This window comes from Gymnodraco acuticeps, unplaced genomic scaffold (assembly GCF_902827175.1).
Source record: "Gymnodraco acuticeps unplaced genomic scaffold, fGymAcu1.1, whole genome shotgun sequence".
Taxonomy (NCBI): Eukaryota; Metazoa; Chordata; class Actinopteri; order Perciformes; family Bathydraconidae; genus Gymnodraco; species Gymnodraco acuticeps.
The window spans coordinates 3,228,425-3,250,512 of NW_022992126.1; the positions used below are offsets into that span (position 1 = coordinate 3,228,425).

At 39.9% G+C, this 22,088-nt stretch overlaps 1 pseudogene; it reads right to left on the reverse strand.

Moving 5' to 3' along the window:
- Window positions 1-4,859: 4,859 nt before the first annotated feature.
- On the reverse strand, window positions 4,860-11,695 carry LOC117537873 (annotated as a pseudogene).
- Between the last annotated feature and the right edge of the window lie 10,393 nt (window positions 11,696-22,088).

Below are 22,088 nucleotides of genomic sequence, written 5' to 3' on the forward strand. Positions count from 1 at the left end.
ATCACTCTTTTGTCTTTATTCTACATGAAAATGTTAGAGATTCCATTCAAATCTGTTGATTATTCATCTTCCTCAGGCTAGGAATAGTATGTCGAATTTGTAATGCTAAATGTATATCATTTTCTCACAGGATATAGAATGAGACAACACAGTTTGTATCCATTGTGTATGAATGCTTCAGCTCTTCAGACCAACATAGTAAGATGTGAGCATGTTCCTAATTGTGTTGGTATGCAGCCTAGGTCTGGTCTGTTTAATAAAGCAAATCTGCCACTTTTATATTGTAGAATTTGTAAAATTAAAGCAGTCTTTAATTGTTTGTCCTAAACATAGCAATATATGCTTTTGAAATGTAGCATGTTTTGAAAATATATATATATATATATTGTGCATCACCTTTAGCTTGAAAATACATAGATGTGTTTTTATATCTATAAAATAAATAGACAGACAGACACTTTATCAATCCCAAATTGGGAAATTATTTAACAGCAGCAGTGTGTTCAGGTATTAAAATATTTAAAGTTGGAATAAAGTATAAACTACACAACACAAGTATAATGCACAGCAATCCATAAATAAGTCCGATATGTTCATGAAAACTCCCCAGGAGGCACCACACTAACGTGGCCGAGTGGACTCCGGAGTTTGCTGCATGACTTATGATCTGTGGTGTAGTGGGCTGTCACTCAAAAACTGAGTAGCCAATGGGGACACACCCCTGAAAGTCCCGCCCACCTGGGATGTTTGTGTCAAAATCGAAACAAAAATGAGGAGCGCAAACGAAGAGCTGCAGCGAGAGCAAAAGTCTGATCATTGAGAAAGAAGAAACAAGAACTGCAAACAAAAACCTATGTTAAAACAAAGAAAAAATACTTATAGTTTACATGATTACACACAATGATTTGTTTGCAACTTATAGTTTTATTTTTGAAATGTATTTTATTTTGCTTGACTCAGTTTTTTTTTCTTTTAAACTCATAGTTTTGCTTTATTCTGATAAAGTGTTGCTTTATCTTTATGATACAAAGCTAATCCCAAGTTATCATACTACTTGAGGGTTGCAGGTTCAACAGTCAACAGGTTCTTGAGGCTATGAGCTAAATAACGTCGTCGTCATGCTAACAGAGACGTAGCTAACTAACAATGTTTATTAATATTGGTGTGATGTTTACCACGTTCACCATCCTAGTTTAATGTGTTAGAATCTTCTACAATACAATTGAATTAAACGTGGGCCTACAGCTGATGCTCAAAGGAATGTCATGAGTTTGCGAATTTTTAACACTAGAACCGCCAACGGGTCAAATTTACCCCCGCTGATTTTTGATTGTATGTAACTTTTTTTCAATATTAAAGTCTCCCAGTCCGTGACTTTTCCTGAAAGTGTGTTATGTAGCACCCTTAGTTTGTTAAAAAAATGGCCAATATGAAGTCAGATTGAAAAATCGCCCAAAAATTGCCATTTATACCACCAGTGGGTAAATTTGCAGCGTAAACATGACGTGTTGCTATAGCAACGCCTTCTGTCTACTGCGAGAGAGAGAGAGAGAGAGAGAGGAGAGAGAGAGAGAGAGAGAGAGAGAGAGAGAGAGGAGAGAGAGAGAGGAGAGAGAGAGAGAGAGAGAAGGAGAGAGAAGAGAGAGAAGAGAGAGAGAGAGAGAGGAGTAGAGAGATAGTGTAACATCTTGGAGTATACAAGATCTTGGATGTCTGAGCTCACGTTGAGGACGTAATGCATGTGTGACTGTGCAGGTCACGTCACGTGCCAGTTGAATAAAGATGGACACTCGGAATGAGAGAAGTAGTCCGCGTCGTCTGTTTATGTAGACAATTATATGTCCATAGAACAGAACATTACAGATAGATCGATAGATAGTTATAGATAGATCGAGAGAGAGAGAGAGATAGAGAGATGTGTACCTAAACAAAACACAATTCTAACACCAAGCATTTAAATCAGCACTGGTAGCGTTAAAATACTTCATGCTATCTGCACAAACTATATAATATGAAAAGCTGAGAGTCCACAGATTCTATTGGTATACATTTCATCCCTGTGCGATCAAAACTCACTGTTCTGTATGATAAATAAAATAACATTGTACCTTGAAAATCAATAGCGGGTACATTTGACCCATTGGCGGTTTTAGGTATACAGGGACCTCTGGCGGTTCTAGTGCAGTCTATAAACTAGGCCTATATTACATTTGATGAATTTTGATGGTGGAAGTACATAAAAACATGTTTTTTTAACCTGTTAAGCCCCAAAGACCCCTTGGGTGTTTTGTTTTTTTCACGACACTGTGTCTCAGGGCATCTTAATATTTAAAAACCTATTAATGTGTTATACCAGATTAACAGGAAGAATCTCAGCTAATTGACGATACAAACCATTTTTACCAAAACAAAACACAAGTCTCATAAGAAGCATCTAAATCACCCCTGAGCGAAAAAATTCTAACGCACTGTGGCACAGAACTCAAAATAAAGATACCCTTATTATTACTTATCGTAACTGCACATATACAAGATATCCGATCAGAACTCGCGACAGGGGAAGCAAACACAGACATCACACACACGTAGCATTACGGAGCAAAAACGGACATCATCTCACCTTAGCTGTGTTCTGAACAAAAGTCATGTTCAGTGGCATTTTAAAACGGGAAAAAAAACGCAGCTGAGGGTTAATCCATAGGTTAATTGAATGTGTCTGTCACTTTGAAACAATTATTATAAATCAATAATTCAATTTTTATGTAAAAATAGAAGAGTAAAAGTTAGCTACTAATGGTAGTCACACAGAGTTATCGCAGATTCCGGTTTTTGGCTATGCGTCACTCTCACTCCTTATTTGGTAATGGTGTTGTGTGTGTGTGGTGTAGTGTGTGTGTGTGTGTGGTGTGGTGTGTGTGTGTTTTGGTGTGTGTGTGTGTGGTGGGTGTGTGTGTGTGTGTGTGTGTGTGTTGTTGTGTGCTGTGTTGTGATGTGTGTGTGTGTGTGTGTGTGTGTGGTGTGTGTGTGTGGGAGTTCCCCTCGATTCCATTGGCTCTAGCAGTTAAAAAGAGATGTCAATCATCAAAATCGACCAAGGGGGGCCAGAGATATGGAAAATCCACCCAAATGACCCCAGAAGTGTTTTTTTTTGCTAAATCTCTCTAAAAAGGTCACATTTCACTTGTTTTGCATCAATCTTGATACAGGGTACTTATTATATGTTGTAGTTTGGATTCCTAAAGCTTTTAGTCTACCATCCCATCATTCAAGGGTGGTTTTCACTATAAGTAAAAAAAGATTTTGGATGGACACAATCATTTAATTTTTTTTACTGTGTTCAGTCTGAATTTACTTCTTTTAAAAAAAAAATCTATATTGATTCTGACACTTCTACATCCAACTCACAGATGTAACCTTGCTTTGAGAAAAAAGATTATTAATGTAACCATTTTAGAAGGGAAGATATGGTCATTTGTTCTGGGAATGTCATTTTCGAGCCTGAGACCTGAAAAACAGGCTCAGGGCTTATAATGTACTTATCTCCTTGTCTCATGATAATCCATTCAATAGAAATATCTAGTGTAAAGAAATGTCAGTCTTGACAAAAGGGGTGGACGGACCAGCCTTGTCCATTGACAGAAGAGCTTTTTGAGACGTTTCTGAAAACAAATTGTCACCCAGGTTTTGGAAAGAAAAAAGTAACCAACCATGTTATGTACCAGAATTAAGACAAATAGGATTAGATTGATCTCGTGTAATCAGAGGCGTGATGGTAATTATTATGGATGGGCCTATTGAACCCATGGATTGTCTAAAGAGAATGGAGAAGAAAGAGGTTGAACAGTGAGGCAAAATGTGCAATACTCAACAGAGACAATTCAAGCTTTTGAAGGTTTTTACTGATGTTTATTAGGTGCTTTGTTCATCCCACACTGTTGCAAAGTGTTTATATCTAATGATAAGAGTAATTATAAAGTGCTTGTTCTTCAACTGTGTTTGACAAACACATTTGAATACTGTTTCTTGGATCAGGATTTAATTATTTTTTATACTGATTGTCTATAATGAGATAAAAGCTTTTTATCAAATGAAAAGTAACAGAACTCAGGCAGGAAGAGAGCAGATGAAAATTAATAAATAATTTATTTTGACAGAGAAAATAATTGTGTGGCAGTCGTGAGCATGTGCATCATGCTGCCTTTAAAATACATGGCTTCCCCATAACATGTATTTATTTGATGCATAACCATTTCAAAATTAAACAAAAGCATATATTTACAAAAACTGAATGGAAATCAAGAACAAAATGCTTGACTTAACTTTATATCATACACTGTCATAATGAATAAAACAAGAAAGCAATAAAATGTTCAACGATACCTCATGATTTGAGAGAAATACCTGGTCACCATGTTTAAAAGTAGATGAGCTGTGCGTTGTTTAGATGCTGATGTTACAACTGAAGGTGTATAATGTCTGAAACAAGAGAAAGTTATAAGTTACAGTATGAGTGGATTTTTGTGAAAAAATAACCATTTCATCCTCGAGGAATTACAATTTAAATGTCATTACATTACATTACATGGTTAGACGCTTTTATCCAAAGCGACTTACATACTCACATACTGTGGGCAATCCCCCACAGGAGCAATTTGGGGTAAAGTGTCTTGCCCCAGGGACACAACAACCATGCTGACTGCAGTGGGGTTTGAACCTGTGACCACCTGATCCGAACACCAATGCACTAATCCACTGCACCACACGCCTCCTCCATCTTTAATTTGTACACTAGTTCAATACTTTGGTTGGATGCCCACGGACAAAGAATAACATTTTGTAAGTGCAGCCATGATCATTGATTAGACCCCTGACTCTCTGCTAATGTATAAAGGTAGGGTAGGCTGTAGTCTGTCAAGGCTGATCTGATTCTCCGTTGTCCAGAACACACAGCATCTCCACCTTCTGCTCCTCCACAAATGTCTCTTTGAAACCCAAATGAATGTCCTCTCTTTCACTTCTGATGTTCAGGCTCCCTGCCTCCTCTTTCACATTCTCCTCATCCTCGTCATCCCCGCAGCACAAGAGCTACCTCGTCTCTCGTAGCCAGAAAGCGCTGGGGGAGTGAGGGCCCATGAGGTGGCGGGCTGCCCTCTTGTAAATGGTGATGGAGACCTGGAGTAACTCGAGCTGGAGGATGAGGATTGCCCGCCACGGCCCCTTCATCTGACTCAGTTCCTTGGCACTGCATGTGAGGCGTAGATGGCACTTCGTAGGACTTATGGAAAACGGGAATAGTCCACGTGGTAGCGCGCACCCTTCTCAAATACCACAGGCCTCAAAGCGGTGACCCCACAGGACCTCCTTGGACAAGTAGGAGCTCCGGGCTTGTGTGGTCATAGCTGTGGCCTCCACCATCCCCTCCAGGATGACCACAATCTCAAACTCTTCCCTTGAGCAAGTCGGCGCGGCTCATGTTATACAGAGGACTGTTCTCATTGATCTCGTGGACCCACAACCAGTGGCGATGACACAGGAAAAGCCGATCCAGCCAGTCATCATAGCCAACATCAATGTCTGTTTGTTCCAAAGGGAGATACTCGCCCTCTGCCGTTACGTGTGGCCTAATGAGCTGAGCACGCACATGTGCTTCAACAATGTGGCTCTTGCGCATGTTCCCCAGGCGCCACATGAGGCACAGCTTCCGTCTCTCACTAGCAATGACGGCATAATGCGAAAACAGCAAGGTCTGTGCCCGCTTCTTGGGCCGCACCATCTTTGCCATGATGGTGCCCAATCATGAAAGAGTCATAATGCAGCCCACAATCGACTGAACCCACAACAGTCACAACAGCAACTGGGCACTCTTCAGTGACACATCGGAAACCATATCCAATGGTGGTCTGAGTCTCTATCGAGAATAGGAATGCTCCAATGAACCCCTGGATGTGGAGAATACATGGGCGCCATTCGCCTTCTCCGTTGCTTTGGGTATCCCCTTCCTCCAAAGGAATATGAAGATTAAAGTCTCCATGAATTAGTGCCACTCCCCAGAAAACCACGCCAAACAACAGCCAAGAAAGAAGGAAAGTGGTAGTGAAAATGAGCAGAAGATAACGCCAGCGTATGTCCACACAGGTAGTGAAAATGTCAGCCAGGTATCGTCGTGGCTTACCCTCCATGTTGTTGAATACCACATTGCACTGGCCGTTCTTCTTCACAAAGCGGCTGCGCAGGCGGCCAGAGCCCAGATCAAGACCGAGATGACATGAAGGTGAAGCTCGGCAGCTGCTGTGGATGATGGGCTCATTTGTCACTCTCAAAGACAAAGCTCCTCTTCCCTCGTTCCCTCCTGGACACTCTCCTCCTCCTTCCTCACCCCGCATACAGGTTCCAGACAGTATCTGTTGATTCAGAGGACTGTGGCCATTGTGGAGGCCCAGGCTGGAGATCTTCAGGACATCTTCATCTGTGGCAACGATGCTGTATCTGGAGGAACAGAGGGGAGAAAATTAGTTCAAGACAACTGACAGTTGTACACGATGCAAATATGGCTACTGTTGCAACCACTGTCAAACACTGCTCTTTAAGTGCCATAAGGGAAAATGTAAGACTGGCAGTTCTGGCCAGTTAATTGCTTTTACCTATTTACCCGCACCGCTCCCATGGCACCGGTGATCATCAGGCTGTGTCTGCGAGGGCAGTAATGTAGCTTGGGGCGGACAGTTCCAACCATTAAAGTACTGTTGCTGGACAGGGAGAAAGTATGAGCTCAGGTCTGACTCGCATCCGTTATCAGCGCTGCTTTCTCATGATACATTTTCTGTGAAGAAAGAAGACAAAAAACAGATTTCTTAAATAATTACAAGGGTAAAGGTCAACAAAGTATACATGTTTAACAAAGATGGTTAATTCCTGAGCAACAAGGCTAGAAGATAACAGCTCTGTGAAGCCATACTCACACAGTGGTGCTTTGATCTATATGCTAATGTCAACAGGCTAACAATGCTCATAATGACAATGTGTAAATGCTAACAGTGGAAGCTGGTGCTCACAATAATCTACTTTGTTTAGCATGTTACTTTGCTAATATTTTGCGGATCATCCACTAGTTGTTGAGCTATTTGAGTCTGGATGCATAGTGCCATCCCCCTAGCATGGCGAACAATCTAAATAATCAAATTTCTATGCAAATGTTGGCCAGACAGTTTTGTGTAATGAAAGCTTATTGATCAGGTCCTCACCAGTGGTTAGCCTTAGGGACCTTCAGGGCAACCAGTGGTGGAAAACCAGACAGGCAGTGGAAGGGACAAAGGTCTAAAAAGAGATGAATCCGTGGTAATCTACTGTTAGAGGAACAATTGATCTGCGGTTTGGCCCGATGACAAGGTTGGAGGGTGATTATTATGTCAGCAAGCCGGGAACCAGAAGAACCAAAAAGCAACGGGTTGCATAACCTAGAGCAGGCTAATCACATGCAATAAAAGTGGGGCAACAGTGTTTTTTTTTTTTATTGTCAATCACTTTTGCTGACTTATATTAGTTGATAAGAATGGATTGTTTAATGGATTGTCTTGGGAAAATATCACGAAAAACAATGGCAGTTAAGCCTTTCATTAACATCAAACATGTACATAGTGAAACACTAAAACACATTTTGACGGGATTTGATGTCATGTGATGTGGGTCACGTGTTATGCTTCAAGACTCTTTTTCCTGTTACACCAAGGACAGATGTCAGGAACTGGCAGATTATTGGCTGTATTAAGAGTGATTCCGACTGGATAATCCCAAAAGGGCAGATGATTATGTCATCTTGATAACTCCCACAGCTGCGGAGGAGTGTGTCCTCCATGTAAAGTCACAACCTTTACTTCAGAATCCTTAAAAATGGCAGCTAATATTGTCAAAGTAGGTCAGTGACATATCAATGCCTGCAGCATCATGTGTGAAATCAGGACAACACAACACAGTTTACATGTTGGTCTGTTGGATTTACAATGGGGACACGAGTGAAAGACTGCAGTGTTCTGGTGTAGCTCAAAGGAATTTAGCTTTTTATTTTATTTTACATTATTGGAGAAGATCACCCTGTGGTTTTAACATCGGTTAGTGCTGTATCTTGTGTTTTTTGTCTCAAATGTTTTCATTTTATTAAACAAAGCATTGCGAAGCTCCCAAAGACAGGACACTAACAGTACTGCCTTTGTAAAGCTAACCATAATGATCAATTGTCCTTAAAATGTCAGAGAGCTGTTATTTCAACTGTGTTTTTGTCTACATATTGGTCAAAATACTTGAGACGCCTGGTTATACTAGAAGAGCACTTGGAGAGCACAGACCTCCAAAACCAAATACCCTGTTTTGCAATTTTAACTAAAATGAAAAAGAAATTCGCTCCACTGTTTTCATAGTTTTCTGGTTGCAAACAAAGAAAACTGAAACCTAAAACTTGGCAAAGATAATAATGCAGTATGATAGTAAAGTGCTGTTGCCATGACGACAACCAGGTTTACAGTGTAACAGAATATTACACAAACTACAAAAACTACAAAGACAACACCAACCACTCAATGTCCAATTACTGGCTTGGCTATTGGGTGCACGTGGATACAAAAAGTTGTTACGTGCTCGGGGTGAAACATGGTGTCTTGATAGATATCAAGATATGTATATTCTTAATCTTGATAGGTAAAAGCTATCAAGCGGACCTTGATCGAGGATGTTTCAAACTGAGCAAAACGACCATGTTACACAACCATAACACTGATCCATTTGAAATCTTCATGTTATTGTTTTATCTGTGACACGTGACCTACCCTAATCTAATATTTGATGCATGCCTCTGCAGTGAATCATGCTCATTTAACTGGCTTTGTTTACATTATAATGTAAAGAGTTTAAAACCAACAAGTTGCCAGTATGTGAAGGCTTAGTAGCTACATTTTCATGTAGATTGTGGCTTTGAATGCTTTCTTTTATAAATGCTGCTGAGTGTATATTTTCTTAAATTAATCTGCCAAAAGTGTACATCCATAATTCCCTTTATGTCTAACAAACATAAAACACCGTCAATACTTCATTACTGTGTCTAATGCGGCTACCTGTTGTCAGTAAATGCCTGAAAGATGTCTTCAGTTCTCAGCGGATGGGATCCCTGGGGGGACAATGGCAGTAATTATACTGTGGATCATATCAACTGTATTATCCGTCTCCATAGGAACATCCTCTCACTATAGAGTTCTGCGTGTGTGGTGATTGTTCATCATGTGAGACAACTTGTGAGAAGAGGATGGAAGGGGAGGTAGGCAGAGAAATAGGCCTTTACCTTAAAGGAATACTTCACCCCAAAATATACCTTATGTGTATCCATTTCTCAGCCTTTTTTCTCACTCGACTGTGAACAGAAAATCAAAAAAAAATGATGAAATTCCTGATTCATTTAAATTAATGGTGGCAATACTATATCATAACATTCATTTAAAAAATAACAATTTACATGTTACAGTTAAATAAGTGACAAAAACCTGCATAATGCCACAGAGCTCTCCAGATTAAGGTCCTCATTCTTATGCAGCAAGTTGAAGACTCTGACGTAGCTCCTGTTTAGATACGTCAGAGGAACTAAATTGACATACAGTATATTACAGCATAATCCCACACAAAGAATGGAGGAAAACCAGATTATTATGTCCCTAATCTCACAATCCAAACAACAATATGAAAGGTGGATAGTAGTTGCTGTGTGACCCGGTTTAAGACCTTTTGTGTAATCTGAGATCTAATGATATGAGAAGGGAGGGAGGGATAAGGAGAGCCAGAAAGAAATGTTAGCGGCTCTTCCGCATTGGACTGAGTGTGAGAAAAAAAAATACAGATTAGGTTGAAGAGATTATGACGTCAATTGATGTTACAAAAACGTGTAATGCCAATTACGGAAAATAGAAGATTTACACACATGAAGGTAAATCTATATCTAAAAGACAATGGAATTTGTGAGTGATCCACATATGCATTTTCTCTCTTTTTCTGTCTCTCTGTACAACAATCTTTCTTTAAACTGACATTTAAGAAGGGCCTACATCTCCCTACGGACAACCGTGGGTCCACACACTGTCCTCGGTCCCACAGAGAAGCAGAAATAGAAACATTTTTTTACCTACGTACACGACTACAAGAAATAATACTAAATCAACAATATACAGAATCCCATTTGTTTAACATCACGAGGCAAAATCAATTACAATGCAGTGGCTGGATGTCATTAAATAATGTTCTGTACTTGAGTATTTTTATTTTCTTATACTTTATACTTCTGTTGCACTGAATTTCACATGCAAATATTACATTTGTTACACTATGAGTTAAACAGATTTAAACTTTAAAAGTGAAACATTGGTTCATTTTTTATCAAATGACCCAAAACGATATCCTTAAAATGTTGCCTGCATAGACAATCATTTTCGTTTATTCCGATTTTTTTTTAATAATGAATACTTTTTATTTATGATACACAATCTATTTCTGTGGTTCTCCTCCTAAACTAAGTTTTGTGTAGGAAAAAGTAAGACAGACAAATATGTTTTTACTTCTGCTTTACACATCTGCTTAAACTACTTCATACTTCTATTTGAAACCATTTTTCAAAGGTGCAACAAATCAATCAGTCTGATGGGAGGTATTCTACACACACTTGACTGAATTTAAAATGATATAAGTTTCCATCTTTGCACATGCATCACTGTTGCAGGATAACTTAAAAGCCAATCGATGGTTAACACAGTGCAACCAGAAGTTATGACGGGGCAGTTTGCAAACTAAGCATCTGCTGTGACGTGTGTTGGTCTCATTGAGGCCACAGGAGCTGTCCAGTGCTGAAAATCAATCCAAAGCCTGCAGGAATAATCGACAGCTTGGAGCCGAGCGGTGGGGGAGCAGAGTACTACTCTAACCTTGAACATAATGTTGGCCTTTAAAAATCTTTTCATCTATCTGTTTACATTTCCCACATTCGTTAAGGTTGGCTTACTCAGGCAGATGCTTTATTTCAGTGCATGTGTTTTTCTAAGTTGTAACTTTGTTTGACAGAACAGGGACAGACAAACCGTTGCAGGAGTTACTGAGTTGGAAGTTTCTGACCACCTTCTTTTATATGCAGTTTTGAAATTGTGGGATTTAAAATGGAGTCAGGAAAGTAAACAAGTTACACTTCTTAGTGATAACACAATGCACTAGTAGAATTGTTTTTGGTCTATTCTTTTTTATTATGTTTTTGTGTGTGTTTAATGGACTAAACTGCAACTATTTTTCTTGCTACCATGCATGCAGAAAGACATCAAATGATCCTTGAAAAAATGTTAAATAAAATGCCTCTCCGGGTGTTTATCCTCCCAGCATAGCCAACAGACATTACCGCAAATACAAATATTAGAGAATGAATCTATAAACTCTTACCTTGATGTTGATGCAGACAAAATCACTGGAACACTAACATTGGTTTCATCCTCATAAAAAGCTTTTTGTTGCCACTCTCCTCTCTTTTTTCCTTCCTTGTTTTTCTTCAATAGACAAACATATTTTGTATAAATCTGCTAGATTTCTGTGGCACAAACTTGTACATGTCTCCAGTCTGAGCTCTGGCTTGTTGCTCCATAGTAGCTGAACGGAGGCGCTCCTGCCTGGTGGTTGTTCATCTGCTCCGATCCCTGCCAATGTGCGTGTGTGCGCGTGTGTGGGATAGAGAGAGCGAGAGAGAGAAAGAGAGAGAGAGATAAAGGCATCGCTCTGATTATGTTCCTATTTATATATATATATGCTATTGTCTTCCCAAGAGTGAGAGATGTGGATTGTATAATTTAGACTTGAGCCCACTCAAACTTGCATCGACATCCAACAAACACCAGAGAAGATGATCCGACAACATTTCTGCAGAGACTCTGGAGAAGTATTTCTGAGGCATACGGGGGTGTTCTATGAGCTACAAAATGGGGTTTCTTATAATGCAAAATGATATTATCAAATACGAAAAAAAACAAGTCCAATAGTCAGTTCAATGCATGTTATCTGTTTTTGCACAATATATGAAGATTTTATTTTGATTTGAAAAAACGAGTGTAAAAAGCTGCATTTCTTTATCAGAAAGTATAGTTGGATGTGTTGCAATACGTTTAACAGCAGGTAAGTAATTTATTATGAATATTCAAACTATTTTAAATGTCTGTAGGTCGCCAAACAACTTAAAATACAAATAAATTCAGAGGCTTTTTAATCATTTTTACCTATTTAATTTTCCTCCTCACAATGTGGCTATGAATAAAAGTCCAACAGCAGACAATCACGTTCAGGAGAGTGTCTGAATAACAGCTCATCAGTTTGACTTTAAAATGTGATAATGTTTTTTTTTAAGTTAATCGGTGACAGATCACGAGTAGATAATAACTTATTTAGTTGTGAAAACTCAAAGTTAAAGACTTGGATATGTTGGTCTTAACTTGGGCTTATTCTAGGACCAGTGCATTGACTGGGGTTGGCTCGAATTCGCACAGTTCTCTACACAATCTTCTCATCAAAATCTTAAGCCTTTTTACCAACACAATAACAGAATTTTTTCAGGATTTATTATTGTTTTCATAATAAACAAATTACTTCCACAGATAACCATGATGAACTAATAGCCAGTCTGCTGAAGATAATCAGAGAGGCGGAAGAGAGTCATTGCTGCAATCTCTGCAACTTCCACCAGTTCACTGCTTCCTCCTCCTCGCAGCAATAACCATATTGTAACAAGTCATGATGGACTGGTTTTCAAACTCAGCCCTGTGCTTTTAATCTGTATAACACAAATACTTTAAAACAAATTTGCATTTGTGACACCTTCACTGGGAGCTTGTGTGGAATGAACTCTGACCTCTCCGCTCAATGTCATCTGTCTCAGACATCATTTTATGCCAAGAAAGTGATTATGTCATTTCTGATAAACAAAGGTTACATAAGAGTGTTTTGTGTTTACATCCTTTTGCAATTCCTGGAACCTTAATCTGTCAGAAAACTCTGATAATGAGGAATTAAAAACATTTTGACCAGGCTGCAAGTCGCAGAGAATATAGAGCTGCAGCGTCGAGTCTATTGAAGAATGATGAATAGATGATTTACTACTCATGTTTGTCATAATATATATTTCCTTTTCAAATAGTTTTTCTGAAAAAATGACTGTTTAGGGAACAGTATGCATTATACTTGTACTCATTATAGGGAGAAGGCTAGTTTTGTTCCCGAGTAGTGTGATCATAACAGATGCATGTGAACAGCTGTCCATATTAACCACAGTAAATACAAGTGAATGGCACTTTGAGATAATCCCTTTGGGCTCTGTGTCAGGGCTGTTAAGATTATTCACAACTTTTATAAACTCAACAATAAATAAGTAGTGAAAATAATCATAAATTGCGGCTCTAAAATTATCATGGGATAAAACACTGGGATATGAGATGATATGTGCAGGATTTATGTCCAGCCGATATTAAAAGCCCTTTATAAAGAGACATTTCCTCTCGGTTGGCAGCCTGGTTTGATTTGTGTGTGTGTGTGTGTTGTGTGTGTGTGTGTGTGTGTGTGTGTGTGTGTGTGTGTGTGTGTGTGTGCTGTTGTGTGTGTGTGTGTGTGTGTGTGCTGTGTGTGTGTGTGTGTGTGTGTGTGTGTGTGTGTGTGTGTGTGTGTGTGTGTGTGTGTGCGTGTGTGTGTTGCATGTGTGCGTGTGGGATGCTAAATCAATCTGGTGTGCTACCTGTGTGCCAAAATAATCTTTCCTGCTTTAGTTTCTGATAATACATAATCTCTGAAACAGACAGAACTGAAAAATGACTTCAACCAAAACCTTGTTGTACTTGTTGCAACACCAGTCTGTGTTAATAAATGTAAAAAAGTGTAAATAAATTAAAAGGGACATATTGATTTAGTATGGTAGCAGCTGAGACTGGTTTCTTCTTCAGACCTCTTTGAGGTGTTATTGCCAATTAGACAACTTTTTAGTTTCCATGGAAACCATTTTTTCTCTTCTTTGTGTACTTTCTCTCGCGTATAAATACACTCTCCATCCCCCCACATAGTTTATTTTTATACCGCCTTTTCCTTAAATATTCATGAGACGACAGGTGGGTGTTGCATTGCATAGGGGTGGCGTGGGGGTACAGTAATATAGGAGCATTGTGGGCAGGGGTCAGAGGTCAGGGGATTAACTAGGTGGGAATAAGTGGGCTGGCAATAATAACTCCCGGCTGAAGGAACACAGTGTCCTCCGTGCAACACGTCTGAACAAAAGTTGTTACTGATGTGTTGGTGAGGGTAGCGCTTCTATGATTCATGTACACAAGTTTTACAATCAAATGAGGTGGCACTTACACTTGCAAAATGAATGTGGGTTGCACAAATTATAGTACAATAATGTAAAAAACAATACATTTTACTGCAGATCTGTGTTTCAGCAGGCTTCCTGTGCAGCCACACTTTAAATGTCAAAGTATTTAATAGAAAAGCCTCTAATTAGAGATTGTTAAGTTGCTAATTGGGACATTTTGAGATAAAGGAAAGACCATCTTACTGCCAACTCGGCCATCTGGGTATAGAAATAGCTCTAATCTTGGTAGCAGTGAGATATTAATGCATTTATGTGGCATATTTAGCTGCAGGCACTCCTGTATTTTTGTCTCAATTCGGACTATCCATCACTTCTTCTTATCACAGGTGCACAGAGACATAAAGGCCTACAGAATAATGACTCACAGAGCAAACCTTATTAAAGAGGTCAATAACAGAAAGACCCTTAACAATACAGTAAATTACTATTCCCTTTAGTCCATTTTAAACGTGATGAGCCGATAATGTGGGAGCTATTTTCTGTTGTGCGGGCCGTCTCTGTGGCTCTCTTAATGACTCCCCCTCATGTGCCATGTGAGCCAGTTTACTCAGAAGCAGGCAGACGACTCACTGTGAGCACTGATCCAGGTCAATATGTTTTTAGAAAAGCAGGTCGAAGATGGCGAGCAAGGAATGGGGTGAACACATCTACTCTAACTGTAAGCCGTGTTGATCTGTACATATAAATACCAACATGCACTTTAATTGTTTTGTGTGATTGGTTTTTGTACTCACTCACAATCTGTGATTTCTCCTTGAGGCTTTGTGTCACAAAGTGTGGAACATGTTATGAAATTAACAAAGAATACCCCACACTTGTTGTGGGCAGGTTCAGTTCAAATGGGTGTTGTTAGCTTTACTTTAAATTCTCTCAAAAAAAAGGCTTGCATAACATAAGTATTTTTCTTAACAGACTGTTGTTTTAAATGTGGAAACAATATCGGCGTACTTCAACAACTCTGCACACCATGTTTCTACACTGAACAAAAATATAAACGCAACACTTTTGTTTTTGCTCCCATTTTTCATGAGATGAACTCAAAGATCTAAAAGGTTAAACCTCGCATTATCATTAAGAGAGACAAAAAACATTTTGTGGAGCAGGGTTTTGTGCATGATCTGTTTGATTTTGATTGGGGTAAAATCGATCTGTGTGCTGATGTAGAAACCGCATGGTCTTATTTTTATCTTGGTTTTATGGAGATCATTGATAGACATGCACCCCTGCGTAAATTTAGAGTAAAGGGACGAGACAATCCTTGGTTTTCTGCTAATCTGTCCAGTCTCCTTCATGAGAGAAACAAGGCCTGGGCAAAGGCTAGGAAATCAGGCTCAGAGGTAGAATGGCTGCATTTTAGGCAGCTAAGGAATAGCTTCACTTCACATGTCAAAAGTGCTAAATCAAAGTACTATCTGTCAGTAACCACAAATAATCTGAATAATCCTGGAACATTTTGGAAAGCCATTCAATCGTTATCCACCGGCGATATCCGTAATGAGCTACCTCCGTGCATTACCACAGCATCTGGCTCTATATCAGACAGGGCCACTATGCTAAATTGCTTTAATGAGCATTTTGTGTCCTGTGGTTCTCTATTTGATTCCGTCACTAACTCTGCTTCTGTGAACACTACAGTATGTGACTCTGAAAAACGTGTGTTGGAAAACCCTTTTAGTTTTACCCCTTTTACTGTTGATGTTGTTCGTGAAGCTTTAACCAAGTTAGATCCTAAGAAACCGGCCGGCCTGGACAACGTAGAACCTTTCTTTTTAAAGATAGCTGCAGATTGTATTGCTCCACCTCTCACTACTCTTTTTAACCTCTCCCTCAGCACTAACACAATTCCAAAATTGTGGAAGTCAGCGTATGTCCTACCTTTGCTAAAAGGAGGGGAGGCCACCTTATTAAATAACTATAGGCCAATCTCTAAGTTGTCAGTTCTGGCTAAGGTTCTTGAACGCCTAGTGAGTGAACAGGTAAAGGTGTTTTTATGTACAAATGACATCCTGTCTAAACATCGGTCAGGCTTCAGGAAGAAACACAGCACCATCACTGCCACAATGAAAGTGGTGAATGATGTGGCGAGTATTTTAGATAATAAGCAGAGTTGTGCAGCTCTATTTATTGACTTTTCAAAAGCGTTTGACACCGTCGATCATCACATTTTAAAGCAGAGGCTAGCCAGTATAGGCATGTCCAGCCATGCAGTAGGGTGGTTTGTAAACTACCTCTCTGAAAGGTCCCAATGTGTTCACTTTGATGGGCTGTCTTCTGAGTGGTTGAACATTGCTAATGGTGTTCCCCAAGGTTCTGTTTTAGGTCCACTTTTATTCTCCATCTACATCAACAGTTTAGGTGAAAATGTGGATGAAGCTACTTTACATTTTTATGCGGATGATACCGTGATGTACTGTGCAGGTCCCTCCATTAAGGAGGCTGGTGTTAAATTACAGGCTGTTTTTAACATTATTCAGACTCAGCTCTCTGAACTAAAGCTTCTTTTAAATGTTGAGAAAACCAAAGTAATGCTCTTTTCTAAAGCTAAAAAGACACCAGAGCCTGTTTTAGATATTGTAACTACGCAAGGAATAAAACTTGAAGTGGTTACCTGTTCTGCAAATTAAATGGAAACTGAACAATCTGGTGCCACTAAATGTTTTGAAAGCTCGGTTGGATGCTACTCAATCGGAAGCTATTGGTTCAATTCAATTCAATTCAAAACCTTTATTTATCCAGGTAAAATCCCATTGAGATCAATGATCTCTTTTTCAAGGGAGACCTGCAGCAGTAGGTTCCACAAGAAGACATAAACAACAGAACAACAAAAGGACATCATACAGCAAATGTACAGGGATTACAATTTACATATTTAACCACAAGTACAGGTACCAACAGCATCTGATTTTGTAGCATCCAACCGAGCTTTAAAAACATGTAGTGGTACTAGCTTGGTAATTTTCCATTCTTTTTGCAGACTGTTCCATGTTAGTGGAGCTGCACATCTAAAAGCTTTCTTCCCTAAGACAGTCCTAGCACTTGGCACATTTAATAAAACCACAGCATGCGATCTCAGGCAATAAGTACTTTCAATTCGCAGAGAGATCAGGGAGCAGATATAAGATGGTAGTTTATCCAACATGGCTTTGTAAATGAAAAAGTACCAGTGACTGAGCCTCCGTACAGTAAGTGATGGCATAACCGCCTTGGTATACAGGGTACAGTGATGCGTAAGTGCTTTACAATTTGTCAAAAATCTCAGTGCACTGTGATACGCAGCATCTAACTTGCTCAGGTAATTGGCAGGTGCATTCATATATAACAAATCACCATAATCCAGCACAGGTAAAAAGGTCACAGTGACTAGCCTTTTCCTGGCCTCAAGCGAGAAACAGGACTTGTTCCTGTAAAAGAAACCTAGCCTAACCCTCAGCTTTTTAAGCAGGTTATTGACCTGAAGTTTAAAAGTGAGACAGTCATCAAGCCAGATACCCAAGTATTTGTAACAGGTAACCACTTCAAGTTGTATTTCTTGCGTAGTTACAATATCCAAAGCAGTCTCTGGTGTATTTTTAGCTTTAGCTTTAGAAAAGAGCATTACCTTGGTTTTATCCACATTTAAAAGAAGCTTAAGCTCAGAGAGCTGAGCCTGAATAATGTTAAAAACAGCCTGTAATTTAACAACAGCCTCGTTAATCGAGGGACCTGCACCGTACATAACGGTATCATTGGTACCTGTTTATGTGGATAATTATGTAAATGATGCTGTATGATGTCCTTTTGTTGTTCTATTTATGTTTTTATGTTTCATGTGGAACTACTTGAGCAGGTCTCCCTTGAAAAAGAGATCAATGATCTCAATGGGATTTATCTGTATAAATAAAGGTTTGAAATGAAATGAAAACATTTTCTATATACACAAAATAACCATTTCTCTCAAATATTATTCACAAATCTGAAAAAATCTGTGATAGTGAGCACTTCTCCTTTGCTGAGATAATATATCCCACCTCACAGGTGTGGCATATCAAAATGCTGATTAGACAGCATGATTATTGCACAGGTGTGCCTTAGAATGGCCACAATAAAAGGCCACTCTGAAACGTGCATTTTTGTTTTATTGGGGGGGGTCTGGGGGGGTCCGAAAACCAGTCAGTATCTGGTGTTAGGGGTAGGGGTAGGGTTAGGGTAATGTTGTGAATCGAGTGGCCTGTGTTCGTCGTCCATAACATACGCCTGCCCATACCATAACCCCACCACCACCATGGGCCACTCGATTCACAACATTACCCTAACCCTACCCCTCACACCAGATACTGACTGGTTTTCGGACTTTCCTCCTGAAGAAGATACATTGTATCGAAACGTCGAGGAGACTACTTCCACTCACCTACACTGAACGGTACTCTGTTTTAAAATGTTGACCAGTGCTTTTAAATACAAGCTTTTTAAACCTCTTTTAAATTCGTGCTAATTAAAGTTTTGAGCTTTTAACTGTTGTGTTAGGCTCTGCCCCATATGGAAGCTGTACTCTACAAAACAGACACTTCCTCTCAACTGTTGGGACCTTGCACATTCCCCAAATCACCGCCTGGAAATCCAAAAAGGAGACTCCTACAACCATCCTACTTGGACCTGCAATAAGAAAATTACAAAGACTTCCAACCACAACCACCCGGAACGTCTTCACCAGGCCCCACTACAAAACCTACCCAGGTAAGAGCCCACACGGTTTTTAATGTTCAATTCCAGAACCCAGTATGTGCAGTTGAGTGGACGTGGAGAGTATGCACAGCCAACACATACTGATATAAACCACTACACACATAGAACACACACTGATATTAACAACTACACACATAGACCACACACTGATATTAACAACTACACACATAGAACACCATACCAGCCACTGGAACCAGCCACCAGAAAACTTGCCAAACATTACTTCACACTCATCCAGGCCACACATCATAAATACACCACAGACCAAGCCATAGCCACACATACCTTCCCCCCAGGTATGCTCAGACAAGTCACCATACTCTCTGCATTCATTAAACCATCTACCCCAACTGAGTACACACACACACAGATACATGCCAACACCATAAACTGGATGCATACCAACATGATCATACTGCAACAACACTACAAGAACACACTACATACACCCACACCCTCCCCATTTAACCCTCTAGTGTTCCAGATCGCCACAGGGTGGGCCAGAAAACGCTATGGCCCCAGGCTGACCCAGGGAACGGTAACCACTATACACAATTCTTTGAACCCCTCCCCCTCTCACCTCCCCATCCCTTCTCCGTATCCTAAGACCCCCCACCCCACCCAGGGTATATACCCCAACCTCATCCCCTACCCTGACCCTAAGTCATTCTGCCCTTCTCAGGGCTCCGACTCTAACCTTGTCCTCCACCCCAAACCCCTCCAGGCCTCTCGGCAGCCATTGAGAGACCCTCCCCTTCCCCCTTATCCTAAGCCTAAGGGACCCGGGTCTCCCAGCCCTAAACCTAAGGACCCCTCCCTTATTACTCCCACCCAGGAGTCTCCTCCCCTCCCCCTTTCCACGAAAGCCATCTCCCAGTTCCCCTCTTACTTCTCCCCAATAACACCAGCTCGCCACTTAAATTGGGCTCTGGCTCCAGCTGCTCCACCTGTTGGCCCACGGAATCCCTTGCGTCTGCCGACTTTCCGGAGAACTTTTCCCCAGGATCCCCTCAACCCAAGTTGGACTCCAGGGTGTGCCCCGTTTACTGCCTGCCTCCAAGTTTTGGCATGCCTACCTCCCCAGAGATCGATCCCCCAGGACCCCCTCAATCTAAGTTGGATTCCAGGGTGTGCCCTTGTTGTAGGACAGCCAATTATAAGCACACACACTTCCCAGCATTTGTCCATATTTAAAACTCCTCTCTGACCTTAGGTCAAACAACACAAACACACCCATCCACAGATCCTCAGGCCCGTGCAACCATTTTCAACCGAGAATCCTAAACCCTACCCCAACACAAAACCTAACCCTAACCCTAACCCTCACACCAGATACTGACTGGTTTTCGGACCCCCCCAGACCCCCCCAATAAAGCAAAAATGCACTTTCAGAGTGGCCTTTTATTGTGGCCATTCTAAGGCACACCTGTGCAATAATCATGCTGTCTAATCAGCATCTTGATATGCCACACCTGTGAGGTGGGATGGATTATCTCGGCAAAGGAGAAGTGCTCACTATCACAGATTTGTTCAGATTTGTGAACAATATTTGAGAGAAATGGTTATTTTGTGTATATAGAAAATGTTTTAGATCTTTGAGTTCATCTCATGAAAAATGGGAGCAAAAACAAAAGTGTTGCGTTTATATTTTTGTTCAGTGTATGTTAAAAATGTTGGAAACATTACACTGATTCTTAGATTAAATGTACATGCAACTGAAAGCTACGGGATACATGTAGGAGAGTTTTGTGGAATCATTACATATTAAAGTATAATATGTGTTGGCTTGTTGATCTGACAGTGAAAAAGAGGGTTGAAGTACTTTAGTTCAAAAAGTCTCTGAGCAGGAATGCAAGTCACGATCAATACTTGCCCTGGGTGAGGGCGAGGGGTAGGATCAAGGTTAGGGTGTTGGATCAATCATTGCCCTTTGTTCTGTAATTGCTGATAGGGATTTAATTAATAAACTATTATTGGTTTGATTACAACAGACTTTGTAACAGTATTTGTTTCTTATCAAGTATTTTCATGTTATATGCAGTCTATGGTCTTTTCTAGAGAAAGTGATGCACACAGAGAAACGATCAATAGCATAAAAACCATAAAAGCCAAAAGCTTATCACATGGCATGTGACCTCACGTGTCAATAATTCTCGGAGAGGTGGGCAACATCATTTTCATTAAAGAAACACAGACTATTATATATCTCAATTAAAAATAAGACTCTTGCACAGGAGGAAAACAGTAAGTTAAATATCAAGAAGTAGCAACATACAAATCACATGTTCCTATGATTTGTCTGCCATGGATCACAAGATTATTCCACTTTTAATATGAATTATACCAAACAATAATATGACATGGAGCGAAAACAATACAATATTTGACTGCACCAAAAAACCCACTGAGGGTTAAGGATCTGAAAGGAAAAGGCTTGCTTCTCTTTTAAGCATGAAAAGCGACAGTTAAACAAAGTTAATCAATAAAGCTGCAAATTGTAAAAACACAATAGTGAACTAAAAGACGCTAAAACTCAAAGGAGTTCAGAGGAGATGCAGGGTTAATAAAAGAATTAAGCTAATCATAAATAAGAAGCTACTTTAAGACATTAAACTTTTAACTTTCCTGTTTGTTTTAAGTTGTGTCAGCTGAACTTTTCTGCCTGCATTTCCATGGATACTGGCTCCACTCTCTCATTATAGCAACGGCTGCCAGAGGAGCTGAATCGAGCAACAGAGAGCATGAGACTCGCAGCAGAAGACAAAAATAGATTTTCCTTAATTGTCATGTTACTTGCCAAACATGTTTAATTATATTCCCACTTCCTGAAGACTCATTTGAAAGTGGTGCATGACAAAAATGTGACTCGCGTATGTTCAAGACTCACGAAACTGTAATTAATCATCACAAATGTAGTACATGTTGTATGTTTAACACACACACATACACACACACA